The sequence below is a fragment of the Canis lupus genome, chromosome 2 (assembly GCF_003254725.2).
Source record: "Canis lupus dingo isolate Sandy chromosome 2, ASM325472v2, whole genome shotgun sequence".
Taxonomy (NCBI): Eukaryota; Metazoa; Chordata; class Mammalia; order Carnivora; family Canidae; genus Canis; species Canis lupus.
In genome coordinates, this window is record NC_064244.1 from 53,857,757 (window position 1) to 53,877,706 (window position 19,950).

The 19,950-nt window shown below is 54.8% G+C and overlaps 1 protein-coding gene and 1 long non-coding RNA gene across 3 annotated transcripts in view; one reads left to right on the forward strand and one right to left on the reverse strand.

Moving 5' to 3' along the window:
- MAP1B (microtubule associated protein 1B) overlaps window positions 1-19,950 on the forward strand; it is an 83,191-nt gene that overhangs the window by 39,442 nt on the left and 23,799 nt on the right. The window lies entirely within an intron of this gene.
- LOC112659803 (uncharacterized) lies at window positions 301-18,177 on the reverse strand. 2 transcript variants are annotated; one of them, XR_007407026.1, is made up of 7 exons: window positions 16,111-18,177; window positions 14,793-14,933; window positions 8,400-9,380; window positions 8,024-8,208; window positions 7,492-7,567; window positions 970-1,235; window positions 301-541 (listed from the first exon to the last, which is right to left on the reverse strand). It is a non-coding gene; the product is annotated as an uncharacterized LOC112659803 (long non-coding RNA). The 2 variants fall into 2 exon arrangements; XR_003136508.3 differs by lacking the exons at window positions 301-541; window positions 970-1,235 and adding an exon at window positions 1,273-6,017.

Below are 19,950 nucleotides of genomic sequence, written 5' to 3' on the forward strand. Positions count from 1 at the left end.
TGCTGGCGCTAAAACACATGGCCACTTCGGTTTTTGTGGAGCAAGGCAGAAACGTGGTTTGGGACCGAGCAAGGGAAGGAGTGCCGCCACTGCTTTGGTTTTGTGTTTCCATGTTCCCTTTGAGCTTGGGATGAGAATCCGGAAGCAAGAGGAAAGATCGTGTCGATGAGGGAACGAGAGAATGGGCCGTGTGGGCAACTGTCCTGCGTGTGGAGGACGTACAAACACAAGCCCTGAAAGCAAAAAGCTTTACTACTACTTCTACTATTTTGCTTCTATTTCCCTGGGGAGGTTCTGTTCTTTTTTTTTTTTTTTAAAGATTTTATTTATTTATTTATTTATTTTATTTATTCATGAGGGACACAGAGAGAGGCAGAGAGCCAGGCGGAGGGGGAAGCAGGCTCCACGCAGGGGCCCGGGGTTCTTTTCTTTATTCCTGGTCTGCTCTTCCGAGCTCACTCGCTGTGTCTGTCACAGGGCAGCACGGTGCCTTCCTGTCTGTCGCCACCTCGCTCTCCTGCCGGAGGTGTCGTTCTTCCCCCTGCGTGGAGAGGGCGGCGTTGGTGAGAACCCGGGGTGACCCCTGGGAGTCCCGCATGGTCAGGGGCATCACTGACCTGCTGGCCCGGGCATGCTGGGTTAGGCAAAGGCCTTTGTCATCGTTGATTTAAGCACAAATTTCCAATTTATTATTGAGTTTGTTGCTTTTATTAACTTATTTGAAACGCAAAGAGCAGCGAAACCTAGGTCAGCAGCTGCAGCTGGGAGTAGCAGCCGTGGGATCCAGAGGCTGGCCACGGCCCCCGTTCCCCGCCCCCCCCCCCCCCCGGGTGGCCTGAGAGGACGTCTCCCGTTACCGGGGGGGGGGGGGGGGGGCAGGGGAGTCTGGGGGCAAGTGAGCAGCAGAATTGAGAAGGAGTTCTTGATTTCGGCCCCTGGAAGTAGAAAGAATGACTAGATGGCCCATACCTGCCCGAGAAGATTCAGGGCCTTCGGCTGATGGGTCACCGCCGGGGAAGCCGAGTCCAAGGCTTCCAGCCATTGCTCTTGGACCCTGGGGGATGACAGGAGTGGAGGAGACAACACGGGCAACATGCTCTCGACACTGCCTTGCACGTGGAAAGTGGAAAGCTCTTCCTAGATGCTAGTTATTATCATTCTCTGTCCCCTGGTGCCTGTTGGGCTCCTTACAATGAGATGGATCATACGGGTGCAGTCCTGACTGGCCCTGAAACCTAAAGCAATTGGAGAGAAGGAGAGAGGTGTCTGCAAAATGTGGCTGGGTTCCCTTGAACACAGCAGGGGACGTTTTCGACGGTGTTTGGGCCTTGTGATTTTAGGAGGACCAAGTCGAAGAGCATCACCAGCGTGTTCTTTGGTAGAGCAAGGGCAGCTTGGGTCATTTCCTAGCGAGATGCAAGACCTGTGGTTGGTGGAAGTGAAAGAGGAGGATGAGATGTGAGGCAAGGTGGAAGCAGTCCAAGGCACTGAGGCTGTGGGGCGGAGGGTGCCCAGCGGAGGTGATCGGGGCATCTCTGGGACACACAGGAGGACTCTGAGCCCAGGGGCGGAGTCTAGGACGTGGGCCATACATCCAGTTGGGTTAGTGCAGTGACTAGGGCCGCGACCGTGCCCGGCTGCCATCCCCAAGACCTCATCTCACCCTCACGAGAGCTCTATGGAGTGTGTGTGCAGAGAGTCTCGCTTACTGATGAGGAGCCTGAGGGTGAGAGAGATTAAATCATCTCCCCGGGGTTGTGGCCGGCAAACCGCAATGTCTGGACCTGAACTCGTCTCCCTGGCTTCTTTCATTGTTGCCTCTGGGAGAGAAGGTGCTGTGTGTGGTCTAGACCGAAACAAAGCAAAACGGAACGAGCCTATCACCTGTGAGACCATGACCGGAGGTGCTTCCTTGAAGGCGGCTATGTAGGGGTCAGCCATGGTATTCCTATGTGAGAGTACATTAAATATCTTAAATGTAGGCCTGATCTATGAAAACGACAAACCTCTGACATGATACACTTAATACACGAGGACAACAGATCACACCCCATTATGCCTACATTTAGAGTCATTTCATAGGAATCCTTAGAAGCAGCAACAACTCTCTGTGTCTTTGGAGGGAACAGAAATGTTCCAGGGTCTGGAAAGCTCCTGGGAAGTGGAAAGTGGAAAGCACTCGATGCTAGTTATTATCACTCTGGAAAGGCAAATAGGATACGTTACCACAAGGAAAAGTATCACTATGGGCTGCTTCCCAAGGGCTGGCTATCTTCCAGCCTGGCTTTGTGTATGAAATTCTGTGTTTCGGGTGCTATTTTGCATTGTAGAGAAACATCCTTACGCCCTGGAGGAAGAGGGGCCCTCTAGACTCTCTTACTGTTCATTAAAGGCTGGTGTTGATGGATTTTAGAGGGAGCCGCCTAGGCATGGAATGACAAAAGCCAAGAAAGGAATGTCTGTAAAGATTGCAGATGGGTCTTGGGGGCCTTACAGGAACTTTAGTTTTTTTTTTAAGATTTTATTTATTTATTTGACAGAGAGCGAGAGAGTGAGCACAAGCAGGGGGAGTGGGAGGGAGAGGGAGAAGCCGGCTCCTCGAGGAGCAGGGAGCTTGATGCAGGCTCCATCCCAGGGTCCTGGGGTCATGACCCGAGCCAGAGGCAGACGCTTCACCTACCGAGCCGCCCAGGCACCCCAAGAACTCAAGTTTCATACCAAATTCCTATCTGAGTCTGAGCCCAATATTAAGAGGAAACGTCTTCTGTGGGCAGTGTGGGATCCAGACCTTTCTTGTGGTTGGTTGACCCTGAGGGGGGGTGGTGGTGCCTGCAGCTCTGTTCACGTAAAGTCCGACTTTGAACAGGGTGGAACAGCACCTGACCAGCCCCTGATCCTCGCTGTATCTGTCCGTGGGGTCTGCTGGCGCTAAAACACATGGCCACTTCGGTTTTTGTGGAGCAAGGCAGAAACATGGTTTGGGACCGAGCAAGGGAAGGAGTGCCGCCACTGCTTTGGTTTTGTGTTTCCATGTTCCCTTTGAGCTTGGGATGAGAATCCGGAAGCAGGAGGAAAGATCGTGTCGATGAGGGAACGAGAGAATGGGCCGTGTGGGCAACTGTCCTGCGTGTGGAGGACGTACAAACACAAGCCCTGAAAGCAAAAAGCAAAACAACCCGCTTCTGAGAGCCACTCCCCAGCTGTTCTGGAGAAGATGCTGAAGAGCAAAGAGCATCCTTAATCAAGAGCAATAGTGTTAGATCTTTTACTACAAGTTATACTTTTCTTTCAGCCTGTATTTATTTTGCCCGGCTAGAAATAGCTGCAGTTATTTCAGCAACCATGACTGTTGTCTAGGAATTGAGTATAGGTTGGAAATAGTCTGGCTGACGGCACTGTTTAGAAATGAGCCTCTTTCTGTGGGAAGGGTTGATAAATGTGCCTGTGGTTAATCGTTTCGTGGTGCCACCTTTTATCATTTCAGTGGCCTGGGCTGCAACCATTTTATGCTAGAATGTATATTATTGTAGGTCAGTCAGAGAGTGACAGGGCTGGTCTGTATTCCTTGAGATGGGTGTAGAGGCGACCTCGGACTGGTAAGACCTCTCTCCATCCGCAGCAAGTAGAAAAAAGGCAAATGGAAGGGATTGCACACTTTCCATCTCAGGGACCAGAATCCTCCGTGTGACTTGCTAGAGGCCATTGGACAGTCTTTGTCCTTGGAGATCTTCAAGAAAAAGCTACACAGACCGCAGAATTTAAGTGCTCACTGGTCCTGGGCCTTGGGGTATTACTGAGATAGGTGAGGTCTAGCCTTAGGCCTAGAGAAAGGGAGGTTTCATGTGCCAGGAAGGCTGCAGGACACGTACCCATGGTTGTTTAACTGCAGAGCACACTGTTTACATCACGTGAAGAGCCATGGTGCTCCCAGACCTCGGCCACACGCTGGCCCTAGTAGGAACATACCACTTCTCCTTTAGATTTTGGTAGCTCCACCCACAAGAATCCCAGGTCTGAGTCGGATGACAAGAAGAGGATAAGCTTGAGTTGGCCAGGGTGTTTGACTTGGTGGTCCTTGGGGGCCGAGAAGATGAACTTGGATTCCAGGTGCACCTGGGTTTGAATGTCCACTTTGCCACTCACCAGCCATGGCTTTGGCCCAGTGACTTAAATTCTCTGTACTTCGTGTCTCAACGTAACCAGTGAATTTCATCATGTAGCTCTTGTTGACGATCAGAATTAATGTTACAATATGCAAGGAGCATATCTGAGCAGTCAGTAGATGGTGGCTGTCTGGTTTGCACGGATCTTAGTCCTAGCGCCGGCGTTGCAGCGGAGGGATGAGTGAACTGGGAGTGCTTCTGTCCAAGACTCTTTTCAACCCAAAGGGCCTCCTGCCCCTGTAGCCAGGAAGAAATCTGGCAGATGGATGGACCGGGACAGTTGCCGTTGGCACAGTTGGTAATGTTCTTGACCTCCTCTTGCCCTTCTTTCCTACCCCTGGGGCTTCTGCACTGTCTGCTCACACTCGGCTCTCTTGACGGCGCGGGAGAAACGGGTGTTGAAGGAGCCAGAACTGACAGCCCCTTGGGAGTCCTGATGGGCTCTTAAGTCTGAGGCAGCGCCGTAGGCAGCCTCACTCCACGCTAGGTGCCCAGGCACTCGGCTGATGTGGCGGTGCTTGAGGGCTGACGTTCTGTGATCAAGGATGTGGTGCGTCACTTGGGCAAACCCGGGGTGATTGACAGGTGTCTGAGCTGGGGAGAAAGGGAAGAGCCGAACACAGAGGCAGAAGTGGTTTTTTTTTTTTTTTTTTTTACCCCCCATTCAAGTCCTTGGTGCTGGGACAGCTTCAAGGCCCCTTCATTTCCTCTGACGTCTTCTCAAAGTTACCACCTTGAGCGATCTCTGATGTGACATGATGGGAAGGGCATCTTCTTCTTCTCCCTTTTTATCTCACTTCTCGGAGGAGAGATGAAAAGAAAATGGTTCTAAGGAAAAGGAAAGCATTTTTTTCTTTTTTAAACAAGGGTGTTAATCTAGAACAGAAGGAAGGAGCTCTGTATAAACAGCTCACTACCTTACTGCTGGTAGTTACGTGCGTTACTGCATGCTTATGCCGGTGCAGCAGTTCTGAAGAAATACAAGGATGGTCACGAAATGTTTGTTTCTGACCTCGGATTCCATTACAGTGGAGCCCAGGGGCTGTGCTGTTTCCATGCATCGTGAGGGACCCAGCATAGTAGGGACTTAGTAAATATGAAATCACTGTCATTTAAAAAAAAAATTGTGTACCCTCCACTTGGAGACCGTTCTCTGCACGTTCTCTGCACGTGCACGGGGGACTACTGGTTACAGCGCAGCAAGGGTTGCTCGGGGTGGTGATGCCACCCGGTGCGAAGACTTCCAGGGTAGTGTGCGAGGGTTTTCATCTCATCCATCCTTTGGAGTTTCCCACGAGGGGCAAACCAGAGGAGCCAAGGAGAGGACATTCGCCGGACGCTCTGTGTTGGAGATCCCTGCGGCCGCTCTACAGCGTTCTGTAGGTAAGACAGGCTTGCCGCTCCGCTCTTTCTCTAAGAGAGGATGAACCATCAGCAGTATTAGCCTGAGTGGATGGGAGTCCATATTTCTGCCGTCACTGCCCCGAACAGGTAACCTGAGACCTTGGGCTTACATTGCTTCTCTTGCAGCCCATCCTTGGCTTCCGGAATCTGAGCAACATCTGGATTAAGAATCAGAGACCCTTTAGGTCACTTGAGATGACACCACTTAATGGATGATAAAAACACAGTTTCCGTTTGCTGCGTGGGTATAGGTGTAGGAGGGAAGCGCCTAGATCACACAGCTCTGGGGTCAGGAGGCCCTGTGGTAGCCTCCTTGGCTTCTGCAGTCGTCCTTTTGGAAAGAAAAGGCTTGGACGTCAGGATACGCATACTTGACTCCCGGCTTGGCTGTGATCTTGCTCTCTGACTCTGGACGAGTCCCTTAGCCTTTCTGAGACTTCATGTCTGTGTCTGAAAAACAAGGATTTGGAATAGATTTGTGCAGACGGACATTTCTATAAACCTGGGTTACTGGCTCCACGCCCCCAGTTGGACCGTGCGGCCTCATCCCCAAGGGCTTGGAGCTTCCCTGCTGTCTGCTTGCCGTCCTGCCTCATCTCTCTCTCCCCTCTTCGGGCCCATCCAGGGGCCGTCTTATATGCAAGCCCTTCGAAACCCTCCCAAAGCTGCCTGGTGATCGGAATCCCCACCTGGCCAACCTCCAGGTGTCAGCCCTGACTCTACGGATCCTGATTTACTCGGTCTCCATCGGGCCTCGTCCTGTGTCATTTTCATGAGCACCACGCGTGTTTGTGATGTCAGCAGCGTCATGAGCCACCGTCCTAGGCCTGCTGGTTCTCGGCGAGCCGTTAGCTTGCCGCTTCATAGCCCTCTCCACGGCGGCTGCCGGACGCCCTCTAAGATAACCAGCCCCTCAGCCAGTCTGTGGGAATGTGCCTCGTTGGCTCTAAGATCCTTTAAATGGCCAGTCGATTGGGTTTAGGGCCCGTATATGTAAGCAAAATAGTCATTTATTTAATGACTAAGTTCAGTCAGTGACCTATTTTAACAGCCAGTTCCTGGGTATTCACAAATAGGTGGGCTCATAGCTTGTGCCGGATACATTTTGTGCAGTGATTTAAAAATCTCTAACTCTGACTTTCAGCCTAAATCAGCCTCTCTGTTCTTCCATCTGCCTCATTGGCAAAGCCTCTTTTCAACTATTCTCCATCCGTACTTCAGCCAATATTACCGTATTCTTTTCAGAAATTTTGAACTAGAGTTTCAGGTCGGGAGGCTTTTCCACGCGGCCCTCTCCACTGGTGAGTGAGGCCCTGGCCGCGCCTCCCAGAGTCCGTCGTGCAGTCTGACCCCTGACGTCACAGTGGGCCTCCGCGCTAACCGTGCACCGAAGCCCCGAGCTGTGCTCGTGGGCACAGGACGGGAGCGCTGGTGCCCTGGGATGGGGCACTCTAGGACCTGCCAAACGGTCGTGCCGTGTCTCTAAGACCTGGGGAATAATCGGAGGCAGTCAAGTAAACGAGAGGTGACAGGTACCCCAGGCAGCGGGAACGGCATGTGCGAAGGCTCCAGACCAGGCACCCGAGGCTCCGGCCCCCGGCTGTGGTTGGCGCAGCTGACCTAGAGATGGAACCACCTGTGGGGCATAGCTCGGGTGCTCAGCCCCAGGACGCTTCCCCCATGGCGTGTCCCAGGGTCCTGGCCTCCGTGGCCACGCACAGCCTTCTGCGAGTTGGAAAGCTTGGAAACCAAAGAGGCAACGCAGAAAAGGCCAAAGTGCTGATATTGCCAAAAACAAACGAGAGAGAGAGAGAGAGAGAGAGAGAGAGAGAGAGAGAGAACAGAGGGGAACAGAGGATGCAAATTTATAAGGATTTACAAGTTTTTATAGGAAACACATGAGCAGAAGGGTATGCTTTCCTACCTGTGATGTTTTCCGCAGCATCTGTTCCATAGTCTGAAATTCATTGAGTTTTTTTCAACCATGGCAAAAATTTCACCTATGGGGAGAATAGAAAGTAAGACGAAATCCCAGAGTAGTCATCATAACTTCCAGAAAATGTTAATAAAGGATGAGGTGGTTCTCTCTCTGCGACTTCCCTGGACAAGCCACCTCTCTCTGTAGATCGTAAGACTCAGATGCAAGCTCGAGAGGGCACACGATCGAGCCCACTTAAATTAATATCTATTAATAGGAGATACTCAGAATATTTTTTTAAGCTCGTCCAACCATGTAACTCTAGTGTCCGATTAGATACCCTTGGGTGGCTGTCATTCTTTAAATCAAATAAAAACAGACCAGCACACGAAAATAATGGTTTCTCTAATGGAGGCTTATCAAAATGCACAGGCTTTTCATGTTGGAAAAAAAAATGGACTAGGGAAGAGAAATATTTTTTTTCCACATCTGACATCAGAAGTCCAGAGGTCATAGTATTGGTCAGTGGACTTCTTACCTTTGCTGCAAGAACCCTTGATTTTTTTCATAATAAGAAAAAGATGTAACTTGATCTTCAAAGCGGTTTTGTAGACATGAGACATTTAGAAAATTTCATCATGCATTTTACTGGCTCTGAAAGAAAGGCAGTGCAGAGATCTTCCAGAATGGTACAGAAGACACCTGAGAGCAGCAGCTCAGATCCTTTTAGGGGAAAAAAAGGGACATAAATTTGAGCTGCTTCCCCAGATGTTTTGAAATTCCTATGAAACTTTAAAGATTCGCTATTTAGCCGCAGTACCCTGAAGCTACACAATATGTAGTCAAATGCCTGTGTGTGTGTGTGTGTGTGTGTGTGTGTGTGTGTGTGTGTGTGTGGTGGGGAGGGGACCTACCTTATATATGAAACTTCATTTCTTTTCCATTTTCTGTCCTTGTTGTCTGAGGGCAGATTCCTTTTCTCGAGGCCTAACGTCGCAAAAGATAGCGCATCCTCCTCACCTGGAACTGGTGTGCTGGTCTGATTTCAATTAGGAAGCTGCTTCCAGAGCCGCATCCGCAGCCCAATCCGGAATTGTCCTCTGCAAGAGGGGAGGCATTTCAGGGCCTGGTACCTGTTCATTGAAAAAGGCGAGGCTTCCATGGAAGGGTCACGTTCATTTGCCTGGAGGGAGGATGGAAAACGGTCCCTTTTCTTAAACCGTGTGCTTTGCCCCTACCTGGAGTGCGGTGAGCCCACCGGTACCTGCCTCTCCATATCAGCCTGTACTGAATTGCAAAACCCAGATTGGGGAGAGTGCCGGACCCTTCTAGTGCGATCCCCGACTGTGACCAGCACACCAGGTTCTGGCCTTCTGCACTCCAGCCTTGCAGTTGGGAAAGTAGCGGGCCATTCTAATCTCTTAGAAAAAGAATGCCGAAGCCTTAAACCTGACCCGGGATTTACATCACGATTTCCTGGGCTTGGGGGGCCCTTTTGTCCTTCCAGGGGCTGGTGACCAGGAACAGGTTAGGTCCTCCCCTCTTTGGGCTGCTGACCTCAGGGAGCAGGTCAGGCAGGCACTGTTCACCCCCCTTGGGGCCCCCATCCCTGTGCAGCCCGGGCTACCCTCCGGGTCCTGAGCCCCAAGGGCTCAGGTGTGCTCTGGCTTCTGCTTCTCCAACCCTTCATTCTGACAGCCAGCCTCGACTCCAGAATAGGTGGGGAAGTGCTCGGTGCTGCTCTTGGGAGCAGAAGCAGATGCTCTCTTCGGGTGATACTCGGGAGCTCCAGCAGGGGACACGCCGCGGAGTCCGAGTCAGTCTGTTCTTCCGCGGGGCTGGCTTACCCGTCAGCATTTCTCCTGGGACAGGATGTGCTCCCAGGGTACGCTTTCCTGTGAAAGAACGGAGAGTGGTGCCTCATAAGAACTGTGCTTAGCATGCTTATCCGTAATTGCATCTATTTCCAAGGGTGTCAATACATAAAGAGCAACCAACAGAGGATAACGCAAGATAGGAATGTAGGAAGTCATTTTCTGCACGGCAATTTTCTTAGGAAAACCTGTTATTTCTCATGGAAATTGAAATCTGGAGATTTTTCTGAAAAGCTAGTTTTTGCCCTAGTCCCCAGTTTATTAGCCTTCCTCCCTGAACTCATTCTGAAGTCATTCTGGAATTTCAGTCTTTCTTAAAAGAAGATGGAAGAGGGTAGTATTTACTTGTTGTCGGAGTCCCGTCCGCACGGTAGGTTTTGCGCCTTTGTCTTCAGGGAAGCTATGTCTGCTGGTTCAGAATACATTTATCGATGCCTTGAAAATGCCCCTCAGCCAGATTAGGTTGACCCGTGTCAGAAACAAATCTCTGCCTGTCGAGTGAATATTAACTAAATACGTGACCCTGAATTTATTCCGTTTCCTACATCAAATTATCCTAGGTCTGCAGATACAGTTGTTTGGCAACAATCTTCCGAGAAGGTCAAGTGTGGTGTGGGGACATGCGGTGGCACCCCATTGGCAGTGACCTCATAGTTGACTATAAAATCAAAACGAAATCTTCCCAACGATGCCCTATTTTAATTCTTTTAGGAACCATAAGTGGTGGCTGGTGACCAGAGGCAGAATTGTTTACTTGTGAAAAAAAGGCAAACAACTCTTGACCCTTGGGGATGTTTTCGTGGCCCTGATCACATAAAAGGAACTAGATAGACCCTGTTTCCTTCTTAATTACATATGGTGGCGAGCTTTCTGCTAGTGGTGACTCAGGGGTATGTTTTCCAGGTTCTGGAAGGTCCATCTCTTGATTTACTCCTTTTCCTAAAGGCTGGATTTCAATCTGCACGATTGTGTTAAATCCCAATTCCGAAATGACGTGGGTGGCGTGCGCGGTAGACGGCGGTCTGTATCTTTAGTTGTCCTGTTGTGCAAAAGGCCGTCCGTACCTGAATGCCTGTGGGTGGAACGCCTGGCCTGGGTCCTGTGAGGGTTACAGGGCAAGCGCCCACCTCCCGGGAAGTCCAGGCGGGCTGCCCCGAGACGTGCGCAGGCCGCGACAGCGTTCTGTTAGCTGAGGCGGCCTCGTTCAGTCGGAGCCGAGGGCTCGTGCACGGTTTCATACGCTTCCTCTAAGTGGGTTCTAGGGTACGGGGACCATCCAGCAGCCTCAGAATGTTGCCACGGAGACGGTTCTGGGAGCCGAAGGGGACAGGAGATGTTCCCAGAGGGACAACAGGCCAACCGGGTCTGTAGGGCATGGATTGTGAGGTGTAAGTAGGATTGAGGCCTTAGGTGGGGCCAAGGTGGTCGGGGTCATCCGCTAGCACCCTTGAAGCCAGCTGTGCCCCGGGGATGGAGGCCGATGCGGCGACCCGTTAGCACGAGCACCCGATTTGCTGAAAGTGTCCGTTACTTGGCGTCAACTGAATGGACGCGGCGGCTTGGTGAAGGCCGGGGCACCTCGCGGGCGCGTTAATAGTAGGGCCGGGAAACGAGATGCCGTGAGGGGGGAGGACGAAGCCGAGGAGCCCCCGCCTGAGGCCTGGCGGGCTGGGTGGAGGCGCAGCGCGAGGGCGTCCTGAGGAGGCTGCTGAGGGCCGCTGAGGGCCGCTGAAGGCTGAGGCAGGTCGCGTGCCCGCTCCCTCCGCTCGGCGTCCCCTGCCAAGCGCCAGGGTCTGCACTGGGCCGAGGGGGGCCCGGTGGCCGGTGAAGGGTTTCGCCGGAGAAAGTCCCGAGAACCTCCTGCCCTGCGCTCTACCGGGCGGAGCGGGAGCCACCACACACGCGGCCGAGCGTGGCCGTGAGCGCCCCTGGGCGGCTCCGAGGGCAAGTCCTCGCGGGGGCTCCTGGCCCCCAGCCCGGGGCAGGAGTGGGTCTGGCCGCGCTGGGCACCCCCCGCCGGGGCCACCCCCCCCGCCACCTCTGGCCTCGGCTTAGAGCTAAGGTGTCCGAGGGGTCTGATGCAGGTGTGACGTCTCTTAGGGCAGCTGTTCACATTCCGCTTTTTCTGTCACCTTTTCGAAAGCCGGCACCAGAAGGCCTCGTTTCATTTCTGTGTTTAGGGGATCCGGCTTGGAGCGCGAAGACTCTGATGATTTGGTTCTAAACGGTAACAGACGGGGGTGAAAGGTCAGCAGTTTCCCTGGATTCGATCAGCGGCCGGAGTTTGATGGCAAATTAAGTGTCGGATAAAAGTGTCAGGTGATTCCTCGCATCAGCCCTTACTGGGGAAAGTTGTTGGAGTCTTTAATGAGCACACGGGCTCCCAAGGGAAATAATCCTGGCAGTGTGTTGGGACACTGGGCTAGTAACACATGAAGACCAGCGTGAGGGTGACTTGAAAAAAGATCACTTGCTATGTTGTTGCTGATCAGTAGCGTATTTTTTGGCCTATGTTGTCTTGATTCTCAAAGAAGGGGCCTCAGGACGATCAGAATTATCTGAAAGATTGCAGAAATGCGGAGCCCCAGGCCCTACCCCCGGCCTCTGAATCAGACTGCGAGTGGGCTGTGCATGTACTGAGTTCCCCAGATGACCATGGGGCATCTTACACCCCCGGAAGTGCCAGCCGGCCGTCTGTTGTCCACCAGGCAGATGTGTCCCAGACAGAAATTAAGGCCATGCCCACAGGGCTAAGCAGTGTAACGTGGCAGTGATGTGCGGGTCCAAGTACTATGTTTGAGGTTGGATTTGAAAAGCAGATGCGAGTTATTATTGGATTATTTAAAGTCTTTGGAATAGTCAGCCTCAACTCTCTTCTCTGTGGAGGTGGATTAAGTTTACAAATCAAGAAGGCACCACAGTCACAGGTCACCTCGGGGACTGGGGAGGAGGCGAGCAGAGAAGGCGGTGGTGCCATCACCTCTCTGGTGCTCTTTCTCCATCACCTCTGGGGGCTTTCTGTTTCTTGTACTCACCCTTTGCTCTCGCTCCAAGAGCATCACCTAAAAATACACTGATGGCTCCCAGATCTGGTCCAACATGTTGCCTCAGCCCCGCGTCCACGTTTCTGCTGGCGTGTTGGACAGGGCCACCCGGTTCTCCCATGGGAACCTCAAACTCAACAGACCCCAAATCAAACCAGCTGTCATCTGTCTTCCTTTGTCCCTTTAAAATGCCTTTTTGTGGTGGTGGGGGTGGCGCCTGGCTGTGGACCATGTGACTCTTGGTCTTGAGGTGGTGAGTTTAGGCCCCACAGTAGGTGTGGAGATTACTTAAAAATAAAATCTTTAAAAACTAAACTAAACTAAAGTGTTTCATGAGCTAAGAGCCTGGCTCTGGATGGTGACTTCCTGGGCTTCCAGCCTCGTGTCACTGTTTATTCCCTAGGGCTGTTGCTGAATTGCCCAATGTCTCACTTTTCTTGTCTATAAAATGGGAATAGGGCCTTCGTCATAGGATGAATGTGCAGATTGAATGCAATGACCCTACATAAAGAACTTAGGTTGGTGGCTGACCCAGAGCAGTTATTCAGTATATCTTAGCCATTTTTATTATTCATCCCCTTATCAAATATTGATTGAGCTCCTGCTGTGTCTCAGACATCACTTCTGACTTAGGCTTTCCAAGTGAGACACTGTCAGAACTCCAGCACCCCCATTAAACTCTCTCCCCATCAGGATAGGGCTGGCATCCCAGCCATGTTTTCATTTCAGTGGTAGTTTATGAAGGGGTAACACTAATTTGCCTAAATTAGTCTCTAGAAAACTGTGTCCTCTAAATAATTCATACTTTTTTTTAAAGATTTATTTATTCATGAGAGACACACACACACACACACAGAGAGAGAGAGAGAGAGAGAGGCAGAGACATAGGCAGAGGGAGAAGCAGGCTCCATGCAGGGACCCCGATCCGGGACCCCGATCCCCAACTCTGAGCCGAGGGCAGCTGCCCAACCGCTGAGCCACCCAGGCATCCCTAATTTATACTTTCTTAGTAAACAGGGAATACGACATCTCTTAAAAGGCCAGGAGAAGACCAATAAAATTAAAAAACCTGCTCTGACCTCAAGAAGGTGAAGTCTAATTGTTTCTTGAGCCACAGGAAAGTGCTATTTCTGCGTTGACATGAGGGTGAGATTGGCAATCTCATGGTTTAACCTACTAGTTGGCAGGGCATCAGGCACATGGCAGGTATCCCCCAAACAAAGAATTCCCCAGACCCATATCCCAAATGCAGCGAGTACTCTATAACATTCTGAGGAAAATGTATCTCAGGCAAATCTTATTTTTAAAAAGTAAAGATTTAGACCAAGTAAACTCCTAACATAGTCTGAGAAGCGTTGAGGGTCGGTGGCAAGAGTAGAGATCAGGAGTCAGAGGGGCTAGATTTAAAACTTAGTTTAAGGGACGCCTGGGTGGCTCAGGGGTTGAGCGCTTGCCTTCGGCTCAGGGCGTGACCCCGGGGTCCTGAGATTGAGTCCTGCATCGGGCTCTCCACAGGGAGCCTGCTTCTCCCTCTGCCTGTGCCTCTGCCTCTCTCCGTGTCTCTCATGAATGGATAAATCAAATCTTAAACTAGGTTTTAGTTTTTAATTTTTTTAACAGCTTATTTTATCCCTATCTGTAAAATAAAAAAGGGGTGATAATAATCTTTGTGATACCCTGAGGTAACCTGCATGCAGAGACTTTATAAATGGTCAAGTGCAGCACAAACGAAAGGTAGTGCTGTTAGTAGCTTAGCACCTGTTCCCAAGTAGAACTGTCTGCAGTGGGCATAGGATCTGCCCTGGCAGCCATACAGGTAGAACAGTCGCTTACCTATGACAGGCCACTGTTCACCCCCGAGGCTTGTCTTTTTCATCTTTAAAGACAGCGGGGGGGGGGGGGGGGGCATGGGACTGTCGCTGGAGCTCCTTTAGGTCCCCCCCATTCTACGAGATGAGGCAATTCTGGTTTCTTATGCTGTAGGAGTGACAGGTTCCCACAGGCTCAGGGGTAGGAGGTTCTCCCCATGGCTGCTGGACTCCTCGAATCTTCAAGGCAGAAGGTCTTTCCTTCTTGTGCCTGAGAGGCATCAGTGTGTGTGTCTGTCTGCAGCAGGTTTTGCTTAGGGAACAGGCACTGGGACCTCCCAGCTTGTGGTGGCCCAGAGGCCCCGGCTCCACCCTTGGACAAGTACCATCATCATCAGGGCTCCAGGGCACAGACCCGGAGGGAGGTGCTGTGGGAATGAATACTAGAGCACTAGACACATGTGGATCTGGTTTTGGTGACAGCTGGTCTCCCGACAGGTAGCCCAGGGCCCTTGGCTCCGTGTGCCTCCCGCCCCCCCCCCCCGCCCCAACCCCCAGTGGCAGCCTTCTAAAATCTGTACCTTGTTGAAGAAACGACTTTTAGGGTGTCTTCTCCCCCTTGGCTGGAGCCCACGTTGGTGTTGCAGTTTCTCCTTAGCTGTTCTCCAGGGAGTCAGACCGTCATCAATACCGTCCATGCTATTTCTTTCTGCTTTTTTCAGCTGGGCCGGAACATTGGGGCAAAAGAAAAAAAAAATCCAACTTCTTTCACTCTCTCCTGCTTCGAACCCTTGGTAGCCTGGATTCTCATTCCTCGGCCTTGAGGCTTTTGAAAAAGGGGCGGGGTGGGGGAGAGAAGAGGGAAGAGGAGGCCCCAGGAGAATGGAATTCGGGAGAACAACCCCATAGAGGGGATTGAGAGGGAGGGTATGACAAGAACCCGCCGCCACCTGGAGTCTAGGGTCCCCGTCGGGTCTGTGCCCAGTGCAAGCTGTCCCCCAGAGCTTAGAACAGGAGGGGATGCGAAGGGCAAGGTGGGGCTCCCTCTGCCCCAGGAGCAAGGCTCCGCCTGTACCGTGCGCAGTGTGTGTGGTTGGGGCAAGGGGGCAGCCTTGGCAGGCCGGGCCCTTTGGGTTACGTGCTTAGCTGGGCGTCTGGTGCTCAGGGAAACGTAGCGGAGAAGGCGGCGCAGAACCCGAGAAGGATGGGGTGGAGGGATGGGCAGACACACGAGACACTAAACTACATGGTCACGGACTCAGATGCTGTAGCGATTAAGTTCTGTGCTGCACAGAAGGTGTTGAAGGTAAAATCTTCGAGAAGCTGTCTCATTCCTAAGCAACGATCGACTTGTTTAAATGAAAAAGAATCACTGAGGAAGGAAGGCTCCCGAGCTTGTTTGCAGTGGAATCCAGGTTCTCTGTCTCTTAAACACACGCGGGGCTAGAGAGCCATGCGACGGGCACGGGGATGACGCCAGAGGGGAAACAGAGGCAGAAGCAAACGAGCCTGTTTGCCATAGAGAAGCAGCGCCGTTGCCAGGAAAGTCGGGGTAGGGGGGACTGGGGTGCGCCTCGGAGCAGGGCGGGGGGCAGGGGGACAGTCTGTGGCACAGCGGGGACCCACCTTGGGTCACACTGTGCACCCCTGGGGACCGTGGCATCACGGTCCAGGTCGCTGACAGCTCGTCCGTGGGGAGAGCGCCCTCCTGGGAGCAGGGAGGCCTCTGCTGGGTGGGGGCTCCTGTGGCCTCCAGGGAGCTGTGACCCCCGGCCCCGCCCTCGGTTTTCCTGGCTTAGCAGTGATGAGGGGGAGTCGGGGAGAACCAACAGAGGCTGTTGGAAACAGGGTTGCTGCATGAACCGCCCCCCCCCCCCCCCCAGGGAGCCCAGGACCTACCTTCCCACCGGGCCCCTGAGTTGTAAGAAGATTCCGGAGAGCTTTGCTGCTGTGGGCGCCCCCCACCCCACGCCAGCCCGCTGTCTGCACGCCTCCTCCTTCGCTTAGCGTGTCTGCTTCGTTACCACGTGGGTTCCTGCAGAAACGAGGCCTGTCCGAGCTTCCAAATAAAAACCTGTCATTAAAAGCTGTAGGTAGGGGCCCCTGGGGGGGCTCAGCGGTTGAGGGGTCTGCCTTGGGCCCAGGGCGTGACCCCGGGGTCCCGGGATGGAGTCCCGCGTCGGGCTCCCTGCATGGAGCCTGCTTCTCCCTCGGCCTGTGTCTCTGCCTCTCTCTCTGGGTCTCTCATGAGTAAATAAATACAATCTTTAAAAATACATAAATAAAATAAAAGCTGCAGGCAGACTTATTGGTAAATAATTTTTAGTCCCTGCACAGAGTTCCTTGCATTTCTTGATTTCCTCCATTTAGCTAAACTTTGGCCTGGGAAGTGTTCTTATGGACGTGGAGGTTGGAGGCAAGAGGTTTCGTCTTTGCAAATCCACTTGGGTGCGTGGAGGGAGAGCTGGACAATGCCCGGCCTTTATTTTCTGTCTCCTCCCTCCCTGCCCGCTGCCCTCCCTTCCTCCTTTCTCTTCTCCCTCCAACCACAACAGTCTGTGCCTGTGGCCTTTGCTTCACCTCCAGCCCTCGCTTTTATCCCAGTAATCCCAGTCCCTTATCCCAAGCCTCTAACTCCAGAGTCCTCTTTAACCCTCTCCAAGTTTCTGCTCCCTCGCATCGGACTTTTTAGTGGGGCTGATCACGATGATCAGATTCCGTTTCCGTGAAGAATCGGGTCTGGTTTTCAGCTGGGGAGGGGGGCCGGAGGGGCGGGCAGGTGTGGCTGGGCCACGGGGGTGGGCCGGGGAGCCCTCGGCCCCACCGCCCCTCCCGGTCCCCGGGGCGTCTGTTCCAGCGGCGCCGGCACCCTGTCCTGAGCGGACACGGAGGCTCCCCTCGTCCCTTCTCTTCCCGTGTCTAGGGCATGCTGCGTGGGAAGCTGGAGGTAGCACGTTCGGGTGGTGCTGCCCATGGGAGCGGGAATGCGGTGTCCATCCTGAGACCCACGGAGTCACTGCCGTCCTGTGCGGCGTCTGCAGGGACCTGCAGCCCGGGGGTGTCTTTGGGGCCACCAGCGCATCCTGGACTTGCATCCAGCGCCCCCTCCCTTGGGCTGGGCCCCCCTGTGATCATGTCACCTCCTGGGCTCCCGTGGCCGGCATGTGGGCCGCAGGGTCGGCTGTGGGCGATCGGCAGGTTCCAGGGTTGACGGGGGTTGGTGGTGGCCGTGCCTCAGTGGCGGGTGTCCCCAGATCGAGTCCTGGTGGCCTCTTCAGAACCTGGGCAGAGCCTGTGCTGCACACGGCCGTTCGGCTCCGCGGGGGGCGGCCCCAGAAGCATCGCCTGGCAAAGACCCTTGGCCTCCCGAGATTTCAGGGTCCCTGGGGGGGCCGCGAGCCTGTGAGCCCCGAAACCGCGCAATCCTGGAAGACGCACGGATTCAGATGATCGATCAGGCTTGGCACGACTGGAAACCCCTCCCCGCGTTTCAGCCATTACTAGCTCGGGCCTCCGAGCCTCCGGCGGGACGCAGACGGACGTCTGTGGCCTCAAGGACCTGCCGCGTCGGGGCTGGGGCGCGACAGGACTCTGTTCTGTCCGCTGTGCACCTGCCCCTCGCCCCAGGGTCGGGCCCTCGCTGCTGCCCTGAGTTCTGTGGGGAAGCCATCAAAGGGTGGTTTCTTTTTCTCTTCTATTTTTTTTTGGGGGGTGGGGGAGCTTTTTTATCAAAGTGGTGCCCGTGCCATCAGCCGAGCCCCTGCGTTTGCTTCCCGCAGACCGAGGCTGAGCGGGGCCGCGTGTTGTGCGGGCAGCCTCCTGTGGTCGTGAAGCGGGGCGCGGGGGGGGGCAGGCCACAGCCCAGTGTCTTTCTTTCCTGGGAACCTCGTCTCTGAAGCAGCTGAACGAGACCTTTGCAGGCGAGGGTGGTGGCCTCTCCCTCAGAACGCCTGGCCGGCGGCCCGGCGTGAGACATTCCGCAAATATGCGGCTTCGCAGGCGTCGGGTGACCCGGAGAGCTGGCGGGGGGCAGGCGGGGCGCCAGGAGGCCCAGTCGGCCAGGAAGGCCTCTGCCAGCAGCTGGCCAGGGGCAAGGGCTTCAAGCTCCTCTCCCCCAACCCCCCCTAAATCCCCTCCTTCATTTAAATCCAATCCTATAAAAAGGCTTTTGTTGGAGGAGCTGCGGTGGTGGCGAGGCCGTCCCTGTCCCTGCTCCCAGTATTTCCAGCCATGGGCCTAAGGAGCGGCGCCCGTGGAACCCCTGAGCCCGCCGGGGTCTGCAGGTGGCTGTGGGGGAGGAGGGCCCCGCGGCCGTGACTCGGCGCTTGCGGTGCAGCGGCGGTGAGCGGGGCGCCCCGGGGCCCTCGGGAGAACGGGGCCACCCTCCGCTGCGTGTCCGGGGTGTGGGCACGCTTGCCCTGAGAGCTGAGCCCGGCGGGCGGGGGCTGTGGCTCTTGGGGTGCCTGCGCCCTCCACGGCCCAGCGCGGGCATCCTGCTGGGAGCTCGGGGCTCCGCCTGCTCGGGCCATGCGGCCTTGTCCTGTCTGCGGCTTTCCTGGTTTCCAGGCGTTCGGAGTAAGACCTTGCACACCTTCTCTTACTGTCCCCTCCCTCGTGTGGGTTTGCTGCTACCTTTGACCTTTTTTTTCTTTCTTTTGCTTTTTGCTTTTTTGCCAACAGCCTTGTTATGCCTTCTGGCTTGCTTCGTAAGCGCGTCCCTGCCGCTGTGGGTCTGGCGTCGTCCCTGCCGCGTCCCCCTCCCAGCGGCTGCCCCCCCCCCCGACCCAGGGCACCGGGTCCACACACGTGCCGGCCGCGTGGCCCTGGAGCTGGCCCCCGCCCCTCACGGCCTCTGTGTCCCCACAGCGCCCCCACCGAGGTCGCTGGCCCGGGTGTCCGTGCTGACGGGGGGCAGGGGGCGGTCGATGCTGCTCAGGTGTCGCGGGGGCTGCTTCCATCGCCGGTGGGCACCTGCTGGCTCATGGGCGACATGGGACAGCGGGGAGGACGGGCTCGCGGGTGCGGCCGGCTAGGTCGGCGTGCGCTTTCTGGGCCCTCGGGGGCCTTCCTGGCGCGGCCCCAGCTGGGCCTGCGGTGCCGTTCACGTGTCCCCGGCCACCCAGCCAGAGGTGCTGGGCCGCCCTTCGGGCCTGTCATCACTCTGCTTTAAGTTCTGAGGAAATCGAGAAAAACACCCACAGAACTTGCCACCTTACCCATTTTCACGCACACAACTCGGTGGCACTAGTTAGGTTTTCGCCTGGTGATGTGACCCCGCACAGAGCCCCCGCCCCAGCTGCCGGCCCCCCGCTGCTCGCTCACCCTCCAGCCACCCCTCTGGCCCGTTCTGGGTGGGGCGCACGTCCCTCGGCCTCCGCGGGTCCTTGAGTGGCGGCCCAGTGCCCCATTCCCCGTGGCGCCCGAGTCCGCGCTCAGTCCACGCAGCAGCCACGTGGCGCACGCTCGAGCTCTGAGGGACGCCAGCTGCCCTGTGCCTCGCACTCCTGGCCCTCCAGTCCCCTTCCACGGGTGTCGTCCCCGCTGCGTCCGGGCAGCAGGCCTCTCCTGGCCACGCGCGCCCCTATGCAGCACCTTGGGTCCCGTGCTGAAGGGGGGAGTCTGTCCACGTCCTCCCCAGGCCCGCAGGCTCAAGCCCACCCCTTCAGGGAGGCCCTGGGGCACCGCCATCGCCTGTCCCCCACAGCCCGGGGACGGCTGCCATTCAGCAGCGGCTCCTAA